The sequence below is a fragment of the Bombyx mori genome, chromosome 15 (genome assembly GCF_030269925.1).
Source record: "Bombyx mori chromosome 15, ASM3026992v2".
NCBI classification, from domain to species: Eukaryota; Metazoa; Arthropoda; class Insecta; order Lepidoptera; family Bombycidae; genus Bombyx; species Bombyx mori.
Window position 1 is genome coordinate 9374998 of NC_085121.1, and position 26505 is coordinate 9401502.

The window sequence follows — 26505 nt, forward strand, 5'->3', positions numbered from 1 at the left end:
ATTGTAAAAATTTTCTCATCCGTAAACAAAATTTTTCTATGACCTCCCTTTGCGTACCGCTTCAGTAGTTGTTTCGATTTTACCACCCTATTCTCTTTTAAATTATCAGTTAAGAAATGACCAGTACGTCTCTTATAGGCTGCAAGTCCTAAGTCATCTTTTAAAATACGCGACATGGTTCTAGACTGTCTTCATCTCCCGAGATAAATTTTTTTGCTTTCGTGCAGGATTTCTTCGAATTCTTTCCCATACTGCTTTGACCACCTTTTTCGTACGAACACTACGTGGACGGCCAGATCTTTTTCTGTCACAAACAGAGGTCTCATTGCACCTATTAATAGCCCGGTACACAAACATTTTACTAATACTAAGCGTGTGGAGAGTTTTAAAAATTGCATTTGGCTCCATACCTACTTTGTGTAATGCAATCACAGCGATTCGGTTCTCTTTATCACCCCACTCCATTTTAATATCGCAAAATATTGTACAATGTATTGGCGCCAAAATGAGAAAACTCAATGAGCAATCATATAAAAATTACAGGTTCCAAATTCAAATGTAATATTTTGTTTATTTTTAATTGTAACAGTATTTATGGCCAGACTAAGTATGTACACAAATTTATATGTAAACACATATTAGCTCTAGTGCTAAATATCTACGGAGGCAGTAGATTTTAAGCTCTGTATAAAATTAAATATTACCTCTTAGTACCTATTATATATTTTAAATCCTACATAAAATATTAAAGCCAGCTACTGCAGTGGTTAGTTATTGTGTTTTTTTTTGCTGTAACCAGGAAATGCATGTGTATGGTAATTTAATACGGTGTGTTATATAATAAGACGCTATTCACTGCCATACTTAACTGTTTATTAGGAAATCTACAAACATTAAGTAGCTAACTTAATACTCATACAATTCTAACTTATTTATTTAATTTAATGTTAGTATTAATAATCTATTTAAGTTAATTTTCAATCAAAATTCAATAGATTAGTTAAACAGAATAACAAAGACCTGTTTCTACTATTGCAAGTCGTACTTAGTATGTGTACTGATTTAAAATATTTGCTTTCTGTATTGCTATGTAGAATATGGTATTATAGATTAAGTAGATTTATCTGGGAAAGAGCAGTTCCTGAATTTCCTGCTGATTGTTCTCATTCCTAATAGAATGAAAAACGTATTTTTTTTATTGCTTAGATGGGTCGACGAGCTCACTGCCCACCTGGTATTAAGTGGTTACTGGAGCACATAGATATCTACGACGTAAATGCGCCACCCACCTTGAGATATAAGTTCTAAGGTCTCAAGTATAGTCCACCCTTCAAACCGAAACGCATTACTGCTTCATAGCAGAAATAGGCGGGGAGGTGATAACTACCCATGCGGACTCACAAGACGTCCTACCATCATTAGACATCCTACCACCAATCTGGGTGGGTGATGGCATTTACGTTATGATGTCTATAGGTGGGTCGGGACCTCGTTCATTAATTAAAGCAACAATAACAATGATAAACTAATGGTATTAAGCAATATAATGTAAAAATGTATAATATAATAGGTACATAATAGTTGAAGAGTATAGAAAAAGAAAAGAATACTAATAATAATAGTAATTATTGAAAGTATTTGAAACGCAAACAGCAATAATAAACACTTGTTTAACGATAGATAGGTTTGTCTTCTTTATTCTGGAAATCTGGGATGATCTCTTTTAAGTCAACATGACCTAAAATTGTATACATTGTACTCAATTTTGTGAGGGCTTAACGAGCAGCACAAGTGAGTATCTAAATTAAACATACATCTGATACAGAGAACGCCAGTTTATCTGTAAAGGTTTCAAACAACTCGTGAGTCGAATCATCGATAATCTGACCGATGTAGTTGTACCGAAGTTTGCCAGAAGCCTAAGGACATAGTGACAAATGGAACGTTACGTGTGTGAAACGAGGACGGCATAAACTTGGCTGCAGTTATGTATAGTTCAACGTCGTTCGGTCAGTAGGCTGTTTGTTCCCTGTACCGTTGGCAGCGATGCTATCGGCATCCAGCACGCCACATCAGGGTTTAGTCTTTTAGAATTTAAATTTAAAATGTAACATTTTCAAAAAATTATTGAATGTAACTTAAACTTTATTTATAGCTAATAAACAATGAAATAGAATCTGTGTCTGAATTTTTTATTTATTACAAAATAGAATTTTATTATTTTTTCATTTCTTTTTCATACATTAAGTGAATGCTATCCCTCTGTCCGCAGTACCGCTGCATTATGCGACCAATTGTTTTTACAACTATAAATGCAGGACTTATACCGTTGCATGTCGCCTCTTTAGTTTGGTTTTACTGCACTACGTGATGTTAACGAGTTACCGCATGAGCTGATTTACATTTGAGGTTAAATAATAAATTTAAAAACTAGAATAGTGCGGAGCCAAGTTTGGTATAGTCGAGATTAGAGGTAAGCAATTATTTATAAATATCGTGATACAAAAAATAAGCAAAACATACTGGTGGCTCTTAATATTATATTACACTCATGTGATAGTTTACAAAAGAATACACCTTATGGGTTTCAACGAAAAGCTTGAGTTATTTAACCTTTTATTATTTTCGACAATTTATTGACAATACGGCCTTTTTACATAATGATAAGGATACCTTAACGATTATAGTCTATTTGGCTTTTGATCAGAAGATAACGGGTCTGCGACCGTGCTAGACGTGGACACTCACAGTTATGCTGGTCCACAAGCTTAAAGCCGCTCAGCGAGCTGTGGAGAGGACTATGATTGGAGGTACTTTGAAGGGTCCGGAACGAGCTGATCCGACAGAGGTCCAAAGTTGACGACACAGCACATCGGATTAGGGGCTGGCCTTATTATTATTTTTTTATTGCTTAGATGGGTGGACGAGCTCGCAGCCCACCTGGTGTTAAGTGGTTACTGGAGCCCATAGACATCTACAACGTAAATGCGCCACCCACCTTGAGATATAAGTTCTAAGGTCTCAGTATAGTTAAAATGGCTGCCCCTCCCTTCAAACCGAAACGCATTACTGTTTCACGGCAGAAATAGGCAGGGCGGTGGTACCTACCCGTGCGGAGTCACAAGAGGTCCTAACACCAGTAAAGTATTAGCCGCAAAACCGATAACCGGATAAACGTGTTCTCGAGTGGAAACCGTGAATTAGCAAACATAGTGCAGGACGCCCTCAGGCTCCGTGGAGTGACGATCTATGCAGGGTGACGGGCAAGAGTTGGATGAGAGAAGCCGAGGGACGTGCTCAGTGGTATGCAGTTGGATTTATTGCTTAGATGGGTGGACGAGCTCACAGCCCACCTGGCGTTAAGCGGTTACCGGAACCCATAGACATCTACGACGTAAATGCGTCACCCACCTTGAGATATAAGTTCTAAGATCTCAGTATAGTTACACCGGCTGCCCCACCCTTCAAACCGAAACGCATTAATGCTTCACGGCAGAAATAGGCAGGGTGGCGGTACCTACCCGCGCGGATTCACAAGAGGTCCTACCACCAGTAAAAATCCATACCAGTACATATCTAGCCGTGGACTACTACTGCCTGATGATGATGATGATGAATGTAGCCATTTAGAGCTACTTGCTATTTCCTATCATCCGTTCGTAAAAGGTACATTTATCTACCCTCAACAAAATACGATAGCTAAAATTATTTTTTTACATTTTAAGTCTGGCAACCGGTCTGCAGATTCAAAATACATGGTATTTTATTAACAATCAACCAGTACTTTCAACAGTGATTAATGATGTTATCTGTAAGCTCCCCTCAACAACGTTTCAATCAGGTTCGAATTTCATGTAAATATTATATTGATTAATTATTTATTGACTACCTTTACGTCTGCAGCTTCGCCCGTGTGGACTTCATTATATATCAAATGGACAGAAACCCGTGTTCAGAAGTAGGAAAAAAGGTAGCCTATATTACTTTCCATGGATTCAAACTATTTCAACGCCGAATTTCTTCAAAATCGGTTCAGCTGTTTGGCCGTGGAACACCGTAACAAACAGGCATAATTAATATCGTGCTAATAATATTATAATTATTTGCTATTTAAATTCTAACATTTAGCAGTATAGATTCCAAAAATGATCTGGATGTGGATAATTTTGGAAATCCGCCCAGTAGTTCCGGACATGTGAGTAATCAAACAAAAAGACAGACAAAATAATTTTAAAGTTTGTTTTATTACTCTTCTCTAGTTACTATTATTACTTTCTTTCCATTTTTCATCCGAGTACAGACACACAGAATTCTACTGATTTATTATATGTATATAGATAATGTTACTAGCAGCCGTAGAGTGATTAATTGCTTCCAATGTTTAATTAATTATTATTTCAAATCATGCGTCACATTGAGCCTTAACGAGATTTCAGAATTATTATTTTTAATAGTCATAGTGTGTATGGATTTCCTGTCAAAAGTAGTTTTTTCAAGATTGTATATAAACAGACACTGCAATACGAAAAAAAATTGTGCCATTTATTCGTAAGTTTAAATTGTAATTATCGAATTTATACCAGCGAACGACCAATGTATGTATTACTTATGATCTCAAATATAAATATCGCGGTAGCTATACTCTCGCTAACTCGTTTTTATAACATTATTATAGGACGTTTACTTTCCTTTGCACACAAAAGACATTCGTTCAATATGATAATATGAGAAAGTAGGCTGTAATATATATTGATATCTGAGGAGATTATAGGGTTAAAAAAATGCTACGCTTCTACAGATATGCTACGAAATGCTACGGAAACTATCATCAGTTGTAATGTGAATGTGATTGAACTATATAAAATTGTTCATTGTTCTATTCGTTTGATTGAGTCCCGTTCAAATAAGAATAATTATTTAAAACAATTCCACCTCCAATGGTGCATATCGTACAAAACACAGAGAGAACTGAAGGCCTTTCGTATGTTCCAAACGATCCATGAGAACTTGAGTATCATGCACGAGTGACCATCTTAATGAGCCGGCAAGCTAGCTTACAGGGTACAAAAATTGCGATTCTCTGACTAAGACACGCTTGTAAATAGCGTAAATTTTTAAATAAAAATAATAAACAAACCTGTTTCTTTTTTTTATAGGTGCCAGAACATTATTTGTCAATATTAAAAGCTTAGGTATGACAGTAAAACTTTTTGAAGGCAAATTATAATGTAATATGGTAATAATGGTTGTTAAATCGTGGGCGTATTTATTTAAAGCGGTCATTACGTAGACGGTTTCACTTACATTACCGTGTTATTATTAGTAGTTTCGAATTATTTATTCATCGAAATGAAAAAAGATATGAAGGCGAAATATAATAAAAAAAATGTTGAATTTTATAAATGATTTTGTAATGTGGGAGGGCGCTGGGAAGGCAGCGTTATCGAGCGTGGGCGCGCCGCCCCCGCGGCTCTGAAGCCCTACAGTTGAGTCCGTCGAGAGCCAGGGTGCGCACGCTCCTCGACGCGTCAGTATCGCTCACTCCACATCACAATATACAACTGCATATTCATATTTTTCTCGCGGAATTGCACGTGGATTCACGCGTGCCTCTCGAGTAACGTTGAGCGAACGAACATTAAAAAATTGTTTTATTCAATGAACGTTTAAAACACTTCGTAATTAAAAATATTGTGACATAAATAACATGATTTGTGACAGTTAACCAGTGTTTAACATACGAATTGGGCAGCAGCGACATCGCCTATACGTAATGATAGGAGGTACAGTATTAACTAAATGTGAGCAGCTAAGACAACTTCATAATGTAGTTCAGATAACAAGGATACGACAAATTATAAGGATACCACGAGGATTAAAATATGGTTATTTAACAAACTCGCGTCCAAAACGCACGTTTCTTTCTCTGAATTTTTTTAAACAACGATCTTTGAATTGTATTTATTCCAAAATCTGATCCCGTTTTCTTTTTAGGTTTAATAATGTATTTCTGAAGTATTTTCAATGTACTAAAATTTTTTTTTATTGTTCAACATTATTTCTATAAAACTGTGAAATGAAAATGTTTTTAAAATTGACCCCAAATCCCAGCATATCTGTTTTTTTTTGTAATTACTTGAGGATCCCGAAAATTCTTTCACCAATTCAAACAAAGCTTATTGTGTTTAAAACTGTAGGCATAATTTAACCGAAACATTAACAAATACCTACTTTATTTTGTCATGTTGCAGGGAAAGCCAAATTTAACAAGGTTTAATTTGAACCACTAGAGACAAAAATTGTACAAAGGTAGTTTTATTAAAAACTAGCTGAGCCGGCAAACTTTGTAGTGCCTCAATCGATAAATAAAATACCTAAACTTTTGTATAAAGTAAACTTAAAACAAACAAAAGGAATCCGTCCGACGGGGGACACATCAAAGGAAAAACAAAATTGTTATTTTTATTTAATTCTGAGCATTTTCATATTTATCTACCTTTTAAACCTTCTTTGGACTTTCACAAATAATTCGAGACCAAAATTAGCCAAATCAGTCCAGCCGTTCTCGAGTTTTAGCGAGACTAACGAACAGCAATTCATTTTTATATATATAGGTATAGATTTATAGTTTTCAAAATAAATTTACAAGTTAACGTTAAACAAATCAAAGTCATTTTATGGATTAAGTTTTTTTTTAACCAAATTCATTTACGTTAAATGTTTTCGTTGAAGAAAACAACTGCGTGGTATATGCTTAGAATAGCAACACCCCATTTCCTCTCGTGGGTACCGTAAAAGCGACTAAGGGATTCACCGGAATGTGGGCAGCAGATTTCTCTGAGTGTTATACTAATGTGTTAAGATTCCCAACTAGCATTTACTAGAGGTATGACGCATTTTTTTTATTTTTTTTTATTGCCTTTGTAGGCAGACGAGCATACGGCCCACCTGATGGTGAGTGGTTACCGTCGCCCATGGACTTCAGCAATGCCAGGGGCAGAGCCAAGCCGCTGCCTACTAAGCTTGCACGAGTAGGTAGCACTGTTCTTTCTATTTCTGCCGTGAAGCAGTCATGCGTAGCGGTTTGAAGGGTCGAACAGCGGTGAAAATACAGTTGAGGCTCCGAACTCATATTTCTGGGTTCCTGTTATCACTTTACTAACATTAGTCCGTGAACCCGTTCATCCATCAATGCAGTAAACAAAATATATTTTTGATTATTTTTAATTAGAGCGCTCTTCTAAAAATTCGTTTGGATTATACGGTCTACCGGTTAACTTGTTTTATTTTGCTCAAAATACGATTTCCTTTTGGTTCAAATTAATTTATTAATTGCTAGTAAATCCCGGTCCGCTGTGCAGGGTATAATCCCAGATTATCGATAGTATAATATTTAGCGATAGCGCTCGATCTATAGACATGAGGTCGAACTCTTGGTTTTGTAGGAACAACAGTTATCCAACTTTGCAAAATAGGACGCACGCTTCACAGCAGCAATAAAGAGTATAGTTGTTTTACTATCTTACATGAATGCCAAAATTTTTTATTTGAATTGTTTTTTTTAAAATGAACTATATTTCAATTATCAAATCAAATGGTAAAATTAGTCATGTTTGCTATGAGCACAATACACACACGCAATTCCACTCCGCGCCTTTTTTAATTTAAAACCAGCCTACAGACATTCCTGTCTAAAACTAAACTGTATCACGGAACATAAATTGTCAACTGAAATGGTAAAATTTATCCTGTTTGTTATGAGAACAATACACACGCAATTTTACACCGCGCCTTTTTTTAATTTCAAATCAGTACAAAGACAGTCCGGTCTAAAGCTAAATAGTAACACGGAACATGAACACGCCCTGCCTCCAGTGACCATGCGATCTAATATACGCCTAGAGGAATGTAACGTCAATAGCTATCTGACATGACTAGAGATCCCGCAGAAGTCGAAATTCGACTATAATTAATTGGAATTGTAAGTTTGTACGCTATTATGATTGTATTTTATACTTCTATAATCACAAATTTCGCCAAGACTACCCTATAAAAAATATTAACATAGACAAACAATATTAATCTATTCTCAGACGTCACGTAACAGACGTCAAGAACAAAAGTTTGACAACAAATAGTAAGCATGCGTGTGTGCGTCAAATACATGGTATGTAGTGTGTGTAATGTTTTCTGTATTAATTTAATGTATCTTTTATACGTTATTAAAAAAAAATTTAGCATTGTGTACTTCTTCTTTATATTCTCTATAAGTGTGGAAAATTTCATACTCCTCCGTCCGCACAATTTTCGTAAAAAGGGATACAAAGTTTTTGCTTCACGTATTAATATATATAGATTTTGTCGTCTGAGTATTCTTTCTACCAGACATGTACGAAATTCTCAAATTTTATTTGATTAGTTTTCTAGGAATTGCCGACCTCCGTGAAATCAGGCAGTTGAAATGTAAAAAAAAATAAGGATACTAAAAAAATACATTGAAACTATGTGCGCTGTACAAATTTAGAACCGCTCGCAAATCTTTACTATGGTACAATAAATTAGAGTTTAATACATTAAGTTGTAGATTTGATTACGATGTAGGTATGTGTCGACGCATCGCTTGTCTGTACCAGTTGTTGACTGTTTCATTATTAACGCTTTTCATTTCCATAGCCATTAAATTTAATGTATTGTATCTACTCCCATAGGACAGGTTTACCTAGTATGAGGAATTTTGTTTCAATTATATATAATAATCGCGTCGGCCAGCAGAGTCTATCGAGAAACTTGTTGTTCAGGGTAGGGTCAATGGTAAGAGATCTCGTGGACGAATCCCCATGCGTTGGACTGATCAGGTGAAAGACCTTACTGGAACCTCACTTAACGAGTGTGTGCGCCGGGCCTCGGTTCGCAAACTGTGGAAAACATCTGTCAAGGCTTTAATGAGCAAGAATTCCACATGACCACGACTGCTCTGCCAAGAGCAACCGATTATGATGATATATAATAAATTGCGCCTCAAAAAAACTCATTTTATTATTAATATGGTCTATAGTTAAAAAAAATGGACCTATAGTTGTTGATGGCCTTTCAGAGATGATATCTGGCATTATATGAGTATTATCGATTCAGTATCAATCGGTGTTTTATTAATCGGTATAGGTATGTTATAATGTGGAACAATTCGTAGTACTTTGATTAACACATTTATGTCGAAGCTATACAACAAGTTCAAGCTATGCTAGAATTAAATCTAGATCTTAATCTGGATATCAAACTTTAATTCAGTGTATTTAACGATGTTTTCATTATCGTCCTCACAGTGACAAAGAATCTGTGGTTTAATTTCGTAATGTAGCATGGTCCTTGGGTCGGGAACGTTAAAGATTAATGTAACAATTTCACTTAATATTTGTTAAAATTTTCATTAGTTATTCCGGCCACATGCTTAGCATCGTTGTTTTATTTGAATTTGAAAGTCGAACCTACTCTCGCAAATTTGTTAGGTTACTTTGAATTATACCGCAGAATGTATCACAAGATTTATTCCTCTGTTAGCAATTGACTATGCTTCCAAGCCTTTTTGATTGACCCCTTACTCGTCCACCTGTCCTGGTGAAACTGGAAAGGGCTCCGGGCCACCAGTAATTCCTCAATCATAAACTATTAGTTTACCATAGACATCAAACCAAGAAAAGATTGCCACACTTCCGTTGTATTTATGGTTATACAGTAATTATTACAAGACAATAAGGTTTTTGTCACCGGTTCCTAAATAAATCAATGTACATATATATACTACGGAAAAATGTATGGAATTTTTTGAAAATCTTTAGACAAAAGACGAAGGAAACATTTGAATCGAAACGTGTATTGAAAATAATTAAATATCCTAGTTAAACAAAGTAATAATAGGGATATCTAACATGCTTAAATATTTGAAATTTATTTATTCAAACTTAATAGCGAATCAACAAAATTGGCTCCATTATTTAAAATTGCTAGAAACGAGAAGATTTACGTTGTACATATTTCTGATTTCTGAATTGTCGTCCGATCGTCGTTGAGACAATTCGTTTTGTTATAGTATTAGGTGAATTCGCAATCACTGTTCATTCCAAAGTTTTAATATAACACTCTGCAAAACAACACTGTGTAAAAGTGTTATTAAAAATACTTGAATTAATTCTTCGCAAGAAAGAAGAACTAAAAGAAATACATATTTGCGAACGTGATACAATATTTGGTCTCTTTCACAACGTCTCCGTCAACGAACTGGTAAATTGTATTAACTGTTTACAGTAATGAGCACTCAGTGTAGCTTTTCCTTTTTATTGCCTAATTAAATTATTGAATTGAATAATTAATTGAACAGCATGAAATAAAAGGACCCTTTCGAAATTGACTTCGGGCGTGTAAGACTAGGCTTTGTAGGTCATGAGCAAATATCGCGAATGATTTATTTAGGAAACCCTCGACCGCAAGTTTCCATAAATTAAGGGTTTAGGGTCTAGGGGCTTACAACAAAAATAAATTACACAGGTGGAATTTGGAATGTTACGTGGAAATGAAATTATCGAAGTTAAATTAGTTTACGCACCAGAACTAGCCAACTGGATTTTCACGGTTTCGTTGTTGGAGTAGTAACCCTTTCGATAGTAATGGTAAATAGACAGTAATTTTGACAAATTCTCTTATCTTTCAGCATCACTGTTTTTTTATTCATAATTTTATAAGAACTATTGTAGTCCTCAGAGGTTGGTTCCACCGTATTCCCTATTTTTGGCTTGAAATAATCATACTTTTCGATTCCCCGACATGATCCCATTGCTAGAGAAATTTTGTGGCTTCTGATCAAAATAGCGCGACAATGGGTTTTGACAGTCCTCTCGTGATGTTAGCCTGACACTGCCTAAAGAATTCTGAAGAGACAGAAACAGGTGGAAATCTGAAGGTGCAAGGTCAGGACTATATGGCGGATGCATTAACACCTCCCAGCCAAGCTCTCTTAAATTTTGCTGAGTGGCTAAAGATGCGTGAGGTCTAGCGTTATGATGATGAAAAACCACACCCCTTCTGTTGATTAATTCCGGCGACTTTCTCTCAAATTCTTGCTTTAATCTCAGGTCTGGTGGTAACGGCTCATAATGAATAATGCCCTTCCAATCCCACCACACACAGCATCACCTTGTTGCGAGTTAGTCCGGGTTTCGCCACCGGCCTTTGACCACGACCATTTCGCAAGTTCTTGTCGTACATGATCCACGTTTCATCATTAGCTTCTTCAAAAATAAAGAATCACAAATAAATAGACTGTGCATTAGGTTTCTTTCAGTGAGCTCGTGAGGTACCCAAATATCGAGCTTTTTTGTGTACCCAGTTTTTTTCAAATGCGCCAAAACTGTTTTGTGGTCAATTCCCAGTTCTTCAGCTATGTCGTAACTACTGACATGCCGATGTTGCTCCACTTTTTCAAAAATGGCATCCATTTTATCCGTAATAGGGCGACCAGAGCCACGTGCATTTTTGACAACAAAATTTCCGGATTCAAAACGCTTAAACCAAATTTGTGCTACTCTCACAGACACTGCACTAGGTCCATAAGTATCGCAAATTTTTTTCGCGGCTTGCGTTGCATTTTTATCTTTTTTGTAGTAAAATTTTAAAATGTATCGAATTTCTTCATTAGGTTCACTCATCTTGATAGTACGAAAAATAAATAAAAATCGCACATTTTCCTAATTTGAATTTAGAGTTATCTTCTTTAAAATTTAATCTTTTAATGATACCAAAACCAGCCAGATACAAATAGTATAGCCAAAGAGATTTTATTACAAGTGCATACATACTGTAATGCGAAAAGACTTTTTCCCCAACCATTATTACTGTTAAAAACACTATTTATTTGTAGAAACTTTTGTCAACTGTGACCTTACGTCGACCATGGAGTAAATTGTATGGAGAATCATGTTTTATCTTCCAACGAATAGCTGTTATGTTATATTTGTGTTTTGTACACTTGCTCTGTTTATTTTATGAGGATTCAGCAAATTTAATTTTACCGTTTTAATAATTAATGAAAAAATGGTACGTATGATTACAATGTTTTCATTTAACAATATTTTGTTTAACGTTTTTATATCTAAAACCGTTCCAAGATCTGGCTTACTTTAATTTAGTTTATTCATAAAAATGATCGTAAATATCGTTTTACTGCCACGGAGCACTAAAACTAGTATTATGGTTGCAATATCCTCTAGGAAATAACGACATAACACATTGCTTACTTAAGTAGCTAACGATCTCTAGTAACTCTTTTTTGTTATTAAATACTATATTTATATACACATTATATAATAATATGTATACATGTACTACTTTACTGGTGGTAGGACCTCTTGTCAGTCCGGACGGGTAGGTGCCACCGCCTTGCCTATTTCTGCTGTGAAGCAGTAATGCGTTTCGGTCTGAAGGGTGGGGCAGCCGTTGTAACTATACTGAGGACCTTAGAACTTATATCTCAAGGTGGGTGGCGTATTTACGTTGTAGATGTCTAGGGCTCCAGTAACCACTTAACTTCAGGTGGGCTGTGAGCTCGTCCACCCATCTAAGCAATAAAAAAAAAAAAAAAATTATATGTAAAATATTTAATTTATATTATTTTTTAGTTACTATACAAATATAGGTATAGTGGAACAATTCATGCGATACAGGAAAATGCTAAAAAAATGGTCATACCGTGAACCGTATTTCAAGTCGTCGTGGCCGCATTCGTTTTGAACGATGCAACGGTGTTCGAATCCCGCAGGCGGGTACCAATTTTTCTAATGAAATACGTACTCAACAAATGTTCACGATTGACTTTCACGGTGAAGGAATAACATCGTGTAATAAAAATCAAAGCTGCTAAATTATAATTTGCGTAATTACTGGTGGTAAGACCTGTTGTGTTTCCGCACGGGTAGGTACCACCACCCTGCCTATTTCTGCCGCGTTCGATTTGAAGGGTGGTACAGCCGTTGTAATTATACTGAGACCTTAGAACTCATATCTCAAGGTGGGTGGCGGCATTTACGCTGTAGATGTCTATGGGCTCCGGTAACCACTTAGCACCAGGTGGACTGTGAGCTCGTCCACCCATCTATACAATAAAAGAATTAAAATAAAAATGTGAGGAAAGGCCTTTTAGCCTTTATTTTACATCGAGAGTTGGCCGCACGGTCCACCTTATGTTTAACTTTTAACACTTGTCCCTTCGCAAACAAAGGATTACTGCAGAAATAGGCAGAATGGTGGTAACGATTCTATGACTACATAGCACTGATAATTATTTAAAATCTCTTAAAATGATCACAGCCATTTACCGTCACGATTATGACACCGCCTTATGTGATACCAAAAAATAATATAATATTGTTAGATGCAAGGTGCTTAATTTTTTTTGTAATATCTATAGTTGGGGACATACGCAGCTCTAAAGGCGAGTCTGATGTTCCTTTCATTTATCAACTATTCCATCCTAAAAGGTTTTAAGTTATAGGTAAATAAAATTTTACTGATTTTACGTCATCTTTTTTGATAAACAAATCTAAACCATAAAATCTGTAATAATAGTTATGGTTCAAAGTTATTTAAAGTGCCGTTCACACTCCATTAATGATGCCAAACCAACGTTATTATTTGTTATTTGGCTTCGAAGCTATCTTTAATTCCCCGTCATAATTACAATGATTGTAATAGATTCTGTTATCTAATAGAGAAATCGTGTGATAGTTAACTAAAAGTAATTAAAGAGATTGCTTTTCGGAAGAAAACAAAAAGTTGGCTAAGAATCACAATATGCTAAAGCGTTACAAACATTAAGCTTGGTAGAAAATTACGTCAATTCAGACGGTGTCTTTTTAAAAATAAATTATGAAGATTAAAAAATGAACCATTGATTCCGGTTGAGATTCCAACGGAGTTCATTTGGCACCGCAGAAGATTCGCACCAAATTATGTTTTGACGTCGTCTTGGCTGCAAGCCACAGCATTGCGTTTTAACGGCGGTCCTGAACATTATTTTCCAAAATAGTTTTCCTTTCGGATTTACATTATTAGACAAACAGTAGATCAGTATCAGTAGACAAATAGTGGATCAAACTAAACTTAATTAAAACAAAAAAAAATTGAAAATAATGTGCAATATTAAGCATTGTATTACTATTTATAATAATACAATTATTTTAACAAAATCCAATGATTTAACGTATATTGTTTGCAGAGCACGAACTCTCTTTAAAGGAAAGGGAAATTAGCATTGTTTTTTTTATCGAGTTCATAATTTTATATATATTATGTATAGGTACTACATACATACTATACATACTATAATGAAATAGATAATCATTAAAGTAACTGTACGTCTTTGTTTGAAATTGTATTGAGGGGTTATGAGATAAGATTGTAAACATTGAGGCTTTGTTAACAAGCACTTGTAGTGAGGTGATTGGTGGAGCCGTGACTCAGGGCGCAGAAAGCTGGCACGCTGCCCACTCAGCCTGCTGACGCTGCGCCCATTGCTCCTACACATCATTATCGAATGACGTAGTATTTTAAATATCCACTTAGCGTAAATTTTTGGACTTTGTTTATGGAAATGTTAATTCACAGATTCATTACAAATACAAAATATTCTTGGTTAATTAGATTCATTAGATTAATGTATTGGATATATTGGATGGATGTATTGATTAAATAATGAATAGTAAAAAAATTGATGTCTGTTAATATAACGATATATCCGATACTTACTATCTCACCTAGAACTACATATTTCATAACCCTGCGTCACGAAAACCGGAACAAAATTAAATAGATTGCTTTCACCAAACTGCTTTCAGTATTTCAAATCGGATATTATATTATGGTGAGTGGATGTATGTACATTACTACGCTGTGGGAAACTTTGGTATCTATACAAGGAAAGATTTAAGTCACGTTTTATTTCATTACGAAAACCATTTTGATTTGTTTGTTACCATAATTTAGCAAAATGAACATAACTTTTTTTACCAATTTTATTAAATTATTAATATTAACTGTTTTCCAAAATTAGTATATTTCTCTATTGTAGAAAGTTATTTACCTATCGTAAGTGTGGAGCCCTATAAATCAGTAACATTCCTTTTTCCAACCTGTTTACATGTGTCAAGTATTCAAAAAGATTTATGTTGATTGAAAAAAATGGGTTTTGCGGAAAATAACAATCGTTGGTTTCTGCACTAGTTATGGTATTGTTTGACCTGGTTTATTTAGATCACGGCTATAGTTTGTGCTGTGGATACTGCATTCTATAGGTAGAGATATACCGGAATTTAGTAAAAGTTACGACAACTCAGAAAAAAACATATCAAAAATGTATTATATTATTTATTCAGTTTGTTTCGCCATCAGAGTTACGAAGTCGTTCAACTATGGACATTCAGGGTGAAGAAGAAAATGAAATATTCCCGTGGATAATTCCCTGGACAAGTGCGAGTACAACTGGTGTGAGGTTTCGGATGCAAGCTAAGGGCTTACGAAAAACCTTAGCTAGGCCAAGGAAATACCTTTACTAATGTGGTTCATATACTGTGTCTGTTGTAGCACATAATAAATTAAAGTTAATTTAAACTTGAACTTGACTTTGAAAAACTACATTGAGTTTTTGAATGAATTTATGATCTAGGAACCCTAAAACTGTTGAAGTTTTTCGTATACTTTGTTCATTACATGGGCACGAAGGAAATATTAATTAATTAAAATTCAATTGAGTTTTATGTTATGTTACTAAATATTGAACAGTGGAAATTTCAATGTTGATATACTTTCATTGAATTGCTTACGTGTAATGTCATGAAAGCCTTGACTCACATGAACTTCAATTTAAAGGTTAAACTAGAAATAAATAATACATTAAACAAAATACTATAAAACTTATCAGGGAAGCATTCTCGTCAACACAGACAGGTAGGTAGGTAGTAAAAGATTCAAATATTATGACGTTGCAGGTTACTCGCGAGGTTTTATTATTTTTAGTATGGCAATCGGCTTCTTTTTAGAAATAATACTTAGGACCTTAATCCTAGTTCGTAGGCCAAATATCATTCTTACTTGCGCACTTTGCTGCATAAAAAAATTGTTAGAGAGGAATGAAAGGAAGTTGACTTACCTAAAATTAGCTATGGCATGAAATTGAACGAAATTAAATAGAATAAACGAGATATGAAATAATGTCCTAATAAATGTTTTTAATACATTTAATGAGTCTTCAATGGGTCTTTTGGAAGAACTCAAGAAGCTATCTCGAACGTTTTCATTTTCTTTATCTAGTGCTCTTTCATACATGCTAAGCGGTTATAAGCCACATTTAAGTCTGAAGAAATATTAAAATAACTAATAAATAAAAAAGATCTTCACATACTCCTCACGTTCCTGCTAAAATAACCCGACTACCCGCCCGCGAACTTTGCTTTAGATTGCGGATTTAAATTCTTTCAAGAAATGTATATGTGAGTCGACTATTATCAAAGCCGGCAATGTGACTTTTGGACAATTATTGGTAAATCAGAAAAACGAATTATTGACTTTGTATTCCATTGGCAGTCACAAAACTCTTCTGAACGACATCTTAGATAAATAACAGGTTAAGTATTAACCTTTATTTAATGCAGGTTTTGAACCGTATTCTTTGAAGGAGACGATTATATTCAAATCAATCTGTATTGACATATCAATAAGATTTTTTTGTCCAAATGCACAGATTGCCACCTTTGATAATAGACGACTCATGTAAACTGCGAACAATATTATGGTGGCAAATTAAAGCGACATAAAATCTATATATTAATACGTGAAGCAAAAACTTTGTATCCCTTTTTAAGAAAATTGCGCGGACGGAGGAATATGAAATTTTCCACACTTATAGAGAATATAGAGAAGAAGTGCACAATGCTAATATTTTTTTTAAATAACGTATTAAAGATACATTAAATTAATACAGAAAACATTACACACACTACATACCATGTATTTGACGCACACACGCATGCATACTATTTATTGTCAAACTTTTGTTCTTGACGTCTGTTGTCAAATTGAGAATAGATTAATATTGTTTGTCTTTATTAATATTTTTCATAGTGTAGTCTTGGCGAAATTTGTGAATATAGAAGTATAAAATACAATCATAATAGTGTACAAACTTGCAATTCCAATTAATTATAGTCGAATTTCGACTACTGCGGGACCTCTAGTAATAATTAAAGTACGATGCATTTCGATTGAGTTGGAAACGTCGTAGTATTAACAAAAGACGTCTTACAACGTCTGCGGTAACCGATAACAAGCATTGACCTAGTGTCAGCAGGGAAGTAGGTTAGAGGCACGCCTTCCGACCTGTGCGAAAATCGTAGATGTCAACATAATTTAGAAATCTGCTTGTTCGATTACTTTTTTTAATAATATGTCCACGTTACACCGCCAACCTTAGATAGTGCCCGTTTCATGGGACAACAAGTTCCTTATTTCTTATGTGAATTATGATCTTTAGGTGGTAAAGGTTTTTTCGATCTTTTTAGTTACTCCAATATCTTTTTAAAATCACCCTGGATTTTAATGGTTAATAATATACCGATTTTCCCTAATTTTATTGCTCCATCCTACGGGTTTTTTTTTTTTTTTTTTGGTCAAGAGGAAATCGCCGGACTTCCGCCCTCCCCTGGGGATGAAGGGCGGGGCATGTCGGAGTCGAACTGACTAAAACCTCCTGTCGCTCAACAACCCGCGTCCGAACCTCGCATGAGACAGAACCCATGAAAAGGCAAAGGGGGGAAAGTGAAGCGTTTAGTGCGGAGCACATCTCTCCCATCACCCTCCCCCTCGGGACGCCGGACTGGCGGTCGTCGGCGCCACGACCACCAGCCCTCTCGGTCGGCAGGCTATCCGGAGCCCGCCTAGATGGCGCCGGTTAGAATGGGTTATCCTACGGAATACCCCGCTGGGTCAGAACCAGCGTGGGTCGAGGATAGTCGGCCTTCCATCACCCGGATGCTCTTGCGTAAAACGCGTGCAGAGCAGCTTGCACGTCGTCTTCTTAGGCCCCCTTCGCCGGTCCCCAGACCGACATGTGAAGGGGACCCGAAACCCTTAGAGGTCCAGGGCTTCGGCGAGATCCGCCTCCCTGGCCCCCACCCGACGGCGGCGGGCTTGCGCGTCTCTCACGCGCCCCGCCGCCTCCTTCTGCGAGATGGTGCACTCGCAGAAGTCGAGCAACGCCTTCCACGACTCGTCGTCGCCGAGCATCGATGCCACAACACTCGGCAACGACAAGTCGTTATCCTACGGGTATACTAATATTTGTTTGTTACTGAATATCCCAATATGCCAAGCATGTAATAATTTGTTGAAATGCTTTAATTAAATGACAAACTTAAATCCTGAGTATTTTAAACGAGACAAATAAGAAAAACTCAAGGGACGGCATCTTCTAAAGTCAATAGGCAATTTAAATGCATCGAGGATTTTTGTTTTGTGAACACAGTCCGAACTAAAGTAGATTCTAACTCCGAAGAATTTGTTAGTAATTTGATTTGTTAACTATAATTTACATTTAATTTACGTGCTACTAAGCCGGGAAAGTTAAAAGTATAGCTGAAAGCAATGAAAAAATGGGAATTCAGTAAGTAAATTTGTAGAAAAGCAAAAGTAGAATATTGACTGTAATTTCTTGAAATAAAGCATATGAATGAAAAGAAAATATTAATTATTCCCAAATAAAATTGTACAGTTGGATAGATGCGTCGTAAGATTTCTTTCTTAATGATAATGAAAATAGTCATAAATATATACAGCTGCCGGGAGTATCAGTAAATCAGAACTCAACTGACTTTAGACCTGCAACCTGGTTATGTTAAATACTGTTATTCAGTATTGAATCCTCAGTTTTTGATCAAAAATAATTTCAAATATTTTTTTACCTTTAAGCATTACATTGTCTTGGTATTTAATTTGTTACAGATTATTTTGAAATATTAAGAATTGAAATATTCTTAGCTCTTGTTGGGTAAACGAAATCGACTTGGTCTACTAAATGACATAATTTAGAATTCTGACTGAAGATTAATATATGTTCTGTTCATAACAACTGCATTTCGGTAAAGGTATACCTAATACCGGAATATCAACAAATAATTTCTGATGGTTTATGTCTACATTCAGTTTCTCCTGCAGTTAAAATAAGTCTAATTTATTGTCAGGTATAGTAAGAATTAAATAATGAAATGACTTGGCCAGTAGCGAGTAACAAAAAAAACGATATTTTGAACTACTGTTAATATAAAATCTATTTGTAAAACATGAAGATTATTTCATGATCCTATAAAGCACTTGATAATAAAAAATCCCGCTATAACGACGGAATGGCTTCTAAGATAGCGTAGTATTCACAAGAACATGATTTTCATTTCATTGTATTTCAGACATTTAAAATCTTGACTATAAAGTTCCGATTTAAACGGGAACGAACAAACAATTTCACTACGGAAGATCACAGTGAGTAAAATTCTTAAAATATTAAGGTGCGCGAAGTGCACGCTTGAGGTAGTTTCGATCCAATCTTATTATAAGTTGAATAAGTTTCTGCTCAGAGCGGACTGGTGTCCTCGGATCTCACTGATAATAGGCTATGACCCAGAATGATTCAGGATTTCTCTGCAATTTATGTCTTATTAATTTAAAGCATTGCGTTATAAGATTATAAAAAATATTATAGCAATACAAAGTATATATTAAGCGAGTAATTTAGACTTTTGTAAATTTAGATGGGATTAATAAACATATAATTAGAAAACATATCGTATTTCTAGTAGAGTCAAGCATTTTCGCATTTTTACACAAATTTTGAAAATTTTTGGGGTAGACGAAGTCTACGTATCGACCATTTTCGAGCAATGAATTGTTAAGTTAACAATTTACCATTGTGATATAATATATTTTCCAATCTCGTATAAAATAACGGGAAGTTTTTGCAAAATTTCAATTGTGCAAAATTTTATAGTTAACTGATTTGTCCAGCGGTTACGATCACAAATTCAGTTCACTGGTTGCAGTGATTAATTAAATTACGAAATTCACATCATTGTACTTAGCAGCCGTATGGAAAATGGGTATAGTCGGTCGATGGGTTTAATGAATGGTTTTGGATAAAATTTTCCAATCAAATTTAATTTATAAAATCATACAAGCGTTACTTACCGAATGATTAATGATTATTTTTCTATATCCATACATTATTATAGGAAATAGGTTGTACGTAATTTGAGAAATAGTCTTTTCTTAACCTAGACTCGACTGACCACTGCGTAGTTATTAGTGAAGCCCATAGACACCACGTAATAATCGTATTCAATCTCGAGATATAAAGTTGAAATTAGTTTGGCCGTTCCTGTATAATGTTTTTGGGTTGAACGATTACCTACTGGTGGCCCTGAGGTCTTTCCAGTTTCACCAGGACAGGTGGGCGAGCAAAGGCTCAGCCAGGAGGGGTGGGATTTGCTAACAGCTGCCCGAGCGCCTCCGATCTTTTCAAACCACGTTTTTTTTCCCTTAAATTCCGTGAAATGAGGGATTTTTATTCGTTTAACATGTCATAAAAGGTGTTTTGGAACTGTTTTCGGATATAGGAACAGTTAGTGCATTCAATTGCAATCGATTTTGTTCATCAGGATTTTCCCCACTTATTCGTTGGTGCAGCGAGGGAGTCACGACCCTCAGTAATGAGGGGAACGATTCAAGGAGGAGAAATCGTTGGTAGCCTAAGGGCCTATTCCAGCTACGCCCGGACGAGTTGATGAGCTCACGGGTTCAACCTGAGAGAGTTTGCTAACACTAGCCCTAGCAAGAACAGTGCTCCGCAGAATCTATCATCGGATCAGAATTGCGTCCCACTGCGAAGGACCGGCGAGAAACTCAGTGGGGCCAATTCTTTGCCAGTACGCAATGTAACAACATCTAAAATCAGCTGACGCTCGAAATGGTTGACCAACGAAGCGGCGTAAGCCCGATGCTTTTGCTTAAAGTTTATGGGTTCACAAAAGAGAGTTGCGTCAACGAAACCGAGTGGTCTTAATGCTACATTAAGCAATTGTTTGATATTTTCCGTATATATTTAGACGATATATAATACCAGAGATGGCTTTACAATAGTGAAAAATTATTATGAGTTTCATAGTAACAAATATTTATACTTTATTTCCATCATTATGTACGTATCGAAGGGTGAATGCGCCATTTACATTTAAGCGACATTTCGGTTAATACTCGATATTTATCTTTGTAATAAAAGGTTCGTTTTATTTGGTATTAGCATCAACAATTCAATATTTTTAATTGAACTTCAATTATGTTTACCGCATTCGGATAGCTGAAGAAGTTTTTTGTCATGATGTTTTTTTCCAAATTTTAAACATTGTAACGTTGCAAAAATGTCGCTCTAACTAAATAACCATTCACTCATCGATATGTCAATGATCTCGAAAACATGTTAATTAGTGACAGTATGTAATGCAAATCGAATATCAATATTCGTAGGCAAATGTAACACAAACATGTCATTAAAACTTCATTGTGACTGGGGTCACTGCTGGGCCACAATCATAAACATCCCCAGCATTGAATAGATTTTAGCACGCAACTTTATAACTTTATTTATAGTCGACCCATATTGTACAAGTCACATGGTTGGGCACGGTTCCCTCCCCACTGTTGGGTAATGTTGACGTTAACCTTATTTCTTTGTGTTTTGCGAGACCGTCTAATACAATAAAACTGCTGCTAATTAATTTTTTAACGGCATCATTTGCGTTTAGGAAGTCAGATATTAATGATTTTTCACAATTAATATTGGGTATCATATTTTTAAAGATTAGTTATACATAGGATATAGTTGAATCACGACGGTCGTCCATATTATTATGTAAATTAATGATTTTAGTAATTTGCTAATTAGATAATCTACCGCGGTACTTCTAGGCTTTACATTCCTATCTTAAATATCAGCCAGCGTCGGGCACAGTTTGCAAGTCCCTTTAGGTAGATACTGATAGGTCGGCATTTGAAAAGGCTTCGTATTAATGCTTTGAGACATCGACCATATGTCTGATGTAGTGGCTCGGGTAGCTGTCCACTGGCTGAGCCTTTGTTCGCCCACCTGTTCTAGTGAAACTGGAGAGGCCTCCAGACCACCAAGAATCCCTCAAACATAAAAGAACCATATGTCTGAAAGTTGGATTCTTGATATGGCTTTCGCGATGTGGCAGTAGCTACATTACGAAATATTAAATGTGGCGTGAGGGCATTTGATAAGCTTATTTCTTGCATGTTTTGTAAAAATGAGTATAAAAACAACTGACAACTCTGGAAGTTTCTAAACAATAAATAAAAATATATACTACAACATTTAAAACTCTCGCATGTTTTACCTGTCTTTTGAGTGTTATCATTTATTGCTATTCTTATTATATGCTATTATTTAATTAACTAAATAAATAAGTACAGAAAAAACTATCTCCAAAATCATGAACTGAGATACTACACATTTTTTTTTTAATTTGACGTTATGTTTTTTTGCACTAGTTGTTGTTCCCAACTTTTATCACACGATAAATTCAATTTAATGCACTATTAAATTAAGATCTATTAATATTGCCAAACGACCTTAATTACACTGCAAAATACACAAACTGCTGTAAAGGTGTGTACCTCTACTGAAATTAGTCGCCCCTCATTAGACTACGTGGAAGATACAACCGTGGTGCCAGAAACTTTCGCGAAATTGTCAACAACAACAACAACAGTACAAAGTTTCAACTCAAACACAAATATATAGAATTTGTATTACCTAAGAAATATAACTAAGGTTATATGAATTCAAATCTTACTGTGTGGAAAATTTACTAGAAAAGTGAAACCGAAGTGTCCTCGGTCTTGCGTCTGTACAAGTGAGCTTTTAAAGCGATTCACTTCATGGACGTTGTAATTGGCACACGAAACATGCTTGGCCGGCTCGGCTAACTGGCTCCTACACTGGCATTAAGAGCTTTTAAGTAAAGGGATACCATGAAGAACCATTTTTACATTTGGTATGATTTACAAAGAACTACTAATTTATATATATTATTATGTAACGTAATTTATAAATAAGCGTTTTGAGCCGTTATTTTACTCATTTTTATATTATATATTATATTAACTGTTGCTGTTTGTCAATATAAAAGTAAATAAACAACAACGATAGTAACAATCTCAGAAATGGATTAAGTTAAGTATACATTATCTTTGTATTTTGTATATAAATCTGGTGTATATTTATTATAGTATTTTGTCGTCGTCATGGTCTAAAGGGTAAGACGCCCGAATTTGGAAATAAGAGATTTGTATCAAGCGATGCAACGGTGTCGGTATCCCGTAGACAGGAACCAATATTTTTTTGAAATACTTACTTAATATTACATAAAAAATGTTCACGAATAACTTCCTCGGACTTAAATGACGCACCTTCAAATTGATTATCTTACAATATCCATAAAATTTCCAGGATAAGCGATGTCACAGTCCCACCAATTAATTATTTCTATGCGAAATAGAACTTCGCTACTGGGTATAAAACGGACAAAAAAACAAACACTTTTACATTATATCAGTATCAGTTGTCGACTTTGGGTATTGTAGTGAAGAGGCACTTAACTTCAGGCAAAAGTATTTGGCACATGAAGCGCTGAAGCCATTCCGTTAGATAGTTATTTTTAACACGGTGCTCACATGTATATTTAGGTACCTGCTATTTATCTCATTTCACTAATGTGAGCGCTTAACTGCTTTTGTTGTACCGATAAAATGCCAAGGCCAGGCAGACATTTAAAGGTGATCAAATAACTTGCCTGTAATTTTCTCAACACACATTGGAGTGTTAAAGTGTGGCTTCCGTTAATATAAAAAAAACAATATTTGTAGAATACCAATGCTTGCATTATAAAAGTTTTAAAATAAATTTAATATATTGCTTATTTTCAAAATTAGTAGTAATAATTTGATTTCAATCTACAATTTCTATATCAATTCATGCAATAATAAAGTACAATGAAATTTGAAAATGATAGGTATTCACACAATATGAGTCGACTATTATCAAAGCCGGCAATGTGACTTTTGGACAATTATTGTTAAATCAGAAAAACGAATTATTGACTTTGTATTCCATTGGCAGTCACAAAACTCTTCTGAACGACATCTTACATAAATAACAGGTTAAGTTAATACTTTATTCAATGCAGGTTTTGAACCGTATTCTTTGAAGGAGACGATTATATTCAAATCAATCTGTATTGACATATCAATAACATTTTTTTGTCCAAATGCACAGATTGCCACCTTTGATAATAGACGACTCATCTACGCAAATATTTCGTTACATTTCAGCTTGACGACGAAAAGTAAGATTTGAAAAAAAAAACATTGAACGCAAGTAGGCAGCGGCTTGGCTCTGCTGTAGGCAGCGGCTTGGCTCTGCTGTAGGCAGCGGCTTGGCTCTGCTGTAGGCAGCGGCTTGGCTCTGCTGTAGGCAGCGGCTTGGCCCTGATGTAGGCAGCGGCTTGGCTCTGCTCCTGGCATTGCTGAAGTCCATGGGCGACGGTAACCACTTACCATCAGGTGGGTCGTACGCTCGTATGCCTACAAAGGCAATAAAAAAAAAAAAAAAAAAGTAAATCTGGATGTTGTAGATAAGAGGTTGATAGTGTGTTGTTTATATATTGTAAAAGCAAACACTCGCCACGATTACTTTTTGATGCGCTATCATTAGTATTTTCGTGCACGTACACCGTATAGGGATTACGAGTGCCTTCTCGTCACGTGCCATTAGAGGGAAGCACATACTTTTCTTTGTTTTTCTAAATAAATATAACTTTTATGGGTAAAATGAAAAGATACAACATTTTAGTGTCACTGATGTGTATAATTATTGGTATATTTAGCGGCGATGAGAAAATTGATAAATTTTAAATAGTTATAGAAAATTTTATGCTAAATTATATCATTTAAGTTTAAAGTAGAAACTGAGTCTATCCTATTTGTTCGTGAGAGTTATATTCAGTAGACTGATTTCTGCAAGTGCTTTTGAAAACTTTGTGAGAGGCTTCAAACTTCTAACACGAGAGCTGTAAGGTCCAACAGTGAAGAAGTAAGGGCTGGATTTATAGTTTGTACTTAAAACTTTCTACACGGTTTATATTACTGTTTCGGAATATAATAGAGTTAATTCTATACACTTTGTGTTTAATAATTTATAGTGATATTATGGGTATACACGGAGTTCCCACACGCGATCTAATCAGTGGATTAATCCGTGATTAATCATGTCCACTATGTGTGTATGTTAAAGATAATGATTTTTTTCCTACCTATGCTGATAGCCTTGAGAGGCTATATCAGCGTTTCCCTAGCGTATAGGTGAGCTCTCGGGGTTCAAACAGGAGGTGTTGCTAATACTGGCCCTAGCGAGAACAGTGCTTCCCAGAATCTACTACCGGATTGGAAATGCGACCCACTGAGAAGATCCGGCGAGAAACTCAGTGGGCTAGATAATGATAGGTATGACATCTTCTACACGGAAAACTTTAATTTACAAAACGGATATCTTCAATTTCAGCAAGTATTGTGTTAATCGCCGTAACATTGCGGTGGAGAATCCAAAATTTGCTCAGAAAATTATAATTCTCAAGGATTGACGTATTTAGGTCATGTTGGTCTCAACGGAAGTTCTGCCATTTTGCGTGAACTGAGTTCCGGAAAAGGCGAAACGCTCGCTTCCCTTCACCACAGCCGTTAATTTACTACTTATAAATAAGTTATTTCGTAAGCTGTGTATTTGTGCTATGATGCGGATAAACGCCTAATGTTCCTCAATGTAAGCAGGTAATTAATTAGTATTGATGCTGTAAGGACTGGATGATCTCTAATGCATATTTATTTATGAAGACTCGGGTATGTAGTTACCAGCGACCACGACAAGAGGGTTCTTACGTCGTGCCGCCTTCTCAAAGTGGCGCAATGATGCCGACTGTAGATACTTATTGACTGAATCGAGTTCCAGGTCATCATGGAGACCCACGTTCCTCAGGAACCGTGGTGCTCCGGCGGCTATCCTGCAAAATCGGGATTGAATAACCTGAAGGGGTTTCAACCTAGTGCGGGCCGCGTGAGCGAACACTACGCTTGCATACGTCATGACAGGGCGTATGCAAGTTTTGTAGAGGTGCAAGTTTTGTACAACAATAGTCCCTTATATTTATAGTAGAAAGTGACCCCAGCTTAGTCATGAATTCTCTTGAATACCAGTAGACTGTAGTAATATTACGCATGTAAACAACTGTCTAATTAAAGAAACATTAAGGAAACAGTTAACTTTAACTAATCTTTTGTGACGTTGCG

At 35.6% G+C, this 26505-nt stretch overlaps 2 protein-coding genes across 6 annotated transcripts in view; one reads left to right on the plus strand and one right to left on the minus strand.

The window, feature by feature from the left end:
- Positions 1-26505, minus strand: part of LOC101743270 (pseudouridine-5'-phosphate glycosidase) — a 134661-nt gene that overhangs the window by 34739 nt on the left and 73417 nt on the right. The gene's annotated exons all lie outside the window — the stretch shown is intronic.
- LOC105841999 (CD82 antigen) overlaps positions 5327-26505 on the plus strand; it is a 76575-nt gene continuing 55396 nt past the window's right edge. For both annotated transcript variants that reach the window (XM_038015784.2, XM_038015785.2), the window contains exon 1: positions 5327-5783. The gene's annotated coding sequence lies outside the window, so the exon portion shown is untranslated. The remainder of the gene's footprint in view (positions 5784-26505) is intronic.